The sequence below is a fragment of the Marmota marmota genome, unplaced genomic scaffold (genome assembly GCF_001458135.2).
Source record: "Marmota marmota marmota unplaced genomic scaffold, marMar, whole genome shotgun sequence".
Classification (NCBI taxonomy): domain Eukaryota; kingdom Metazoa; phylum Chordata; class Mammalia; order Rodentia; family Sciuridae; genus Marmota; species Marmota marmota.
Genome location: NW_026000249.1, coordinates 28421354 through 28422886, shown reverse-complemented (window position 1 = coordinate 28422886; position 1533 = coordinate 28421354). Strand labels below are relative to the sequence as shown.

At 44.4% G+C, this 1533-nt stretch overlaps 2 long non-coding RNA genes across 2 annotated transcripts in view; one reads left to right on the top strand and one right to left on the bottom strand.

The window, feature by feature from the left end:
* LOC125614112 overlaps positions 1-1533 on the bottom strand; it is a 48588-nt gene that overhangs the window by 39315 nt on the left and 7740 nt on the right. The gene's annotated exons all lie outside the window — the stretch shown is intronic.
* The window catches only part of LOC125614111, a 5342-nt gene continuing 4755 nt past the window's right edge, over positions 947-1533 (top strand). The window contains exon 1 of the long non-coding RNA XR_007344750.1: positions 947-1202. This is a non-coding gene — a long non-coding RNA (uncharacterized LOC125614111). The remainder of the gene's footprint in view (positions 1203-1533) is intronic.

The following is a 1533-nucleotide window of genomic DNA, read 5'->3' as shown; positions in this document are numbered from 1 at the left end:
TTTTTTTTTTTTTTTTTTTTGTTTGTTTTTAGGAGATGGGGTCTTAGAGGGGTGTGGCAGTACCAGCCTGTAATCCCAGTGGTTTGGGAGGCTGAGGCAGGAGGATTGCAAGTTGGAGGCCACCTTAATGAGGCCCTAAGCAACTTAAGGAGATCCTGTCTCAAAATAAAAATAAAAAGGCCTGGGGATGTGATTCAGTGTTTAAGTATCCCTAGGTTCAATTCCCAGTACCAAAAATAGAGTACCATATAGCTGGGACTCCAGGTGCATGGTGGTTCTCTATATTATTTGTTATAACTTCATGCAAATCCACAATCACCTCTATAAAAACATCAATTAAAAATGTCTTCTTATAGCCAAGTTATGGAAACAGAAAGCCTTGATGCCTGTCAACAGGTGAATGGATAAAGAAATTGTGGTCTACACACACAATGAAGTTTTATTCAGCCACAAGAAAGAGCAAAATTGTGTCATTTGCAGGAAAATGGGTGGAAGTGAAGAATGTCATGCTAAGTAAGCGGGACCCAGAAAGATAGGTGCTGAGTGTCTTCTCTCATAGGTGGAGACTACAGAGAAAAGGGGGGGGACCCATAAAAAATAGAAGGGAACTGATGAAGGAAGGGACAGAAGAGGATCAGAGGGAGGGGGGGATCCCAAGAGGAGATACTGGGGAGTGAAATTGGTCACATTGTGTTATGCGCAGGCTAGAATGTGTCACAATGAAACTCACTGTTCTGTGAAATTAATATGCACAAATTAAAAAAAAAGAATAATGTATTCCTTACTGTAGAACAAAGCAAAGGGTTTGAAAGCTGTTCAAGTGGTCTCTAAGGAACTCAAAAGTCCCATTCCCCACACCAAATGTTCTCGGTTCTTCCCCTGCGATTCTTTGCTACTGATCATCCCATTGTTTGCTCCCTGTTTGGAGACCGTCTCCCTGACCACGCCGAGCTACTCAAAGTAGGGTCGTGATTTATTGTCTGAAGCCCGAGTGCCAGCTCCACACAGGCTTCAATATGCTTTGCCTGAATTCAATTATCCAGGTCTACGTGCGACGTGGAGTTTGGCATCTGATAAATCTCCAAGAAATTCCCTTGGCCTGAGCGGCTCGGGGTCTCAGGCGTGGATCATCTTTGTGCTTTGTGTCTCGGCAGAGGCGGGGAGGGCCCCGGTCTCAGCAGCATTCTTCTGCAGGGAGGAAGGTAATGACAGGAAGGTGGGGGTGGGGGATCTGTGACTTGTCCCTCCTCCATTGGGAGATGCCGTGAGTCATTAGCTGACCATCAATCTCATCACAGCTTTAGACGCTGGGGAGGAAAAAAGAAAAAAAAGGAATCGGCTCGTCCGTTTGGTTTCAGAAATGTGAAAATTTGAGGTCATTGTGCCCCTTTGACTCGAGGAAGGGTTGGGAATGAAAGAACAGGGACATGGCAGTCTGAAAAGCTGCCTTTTTGTCTTGGGAGACGCTGACGGGTTTCCTGAATTGGACACTGGATTGCAAAAAAAAAAAAAAAAAAAAAAAAAAAAAAAAAA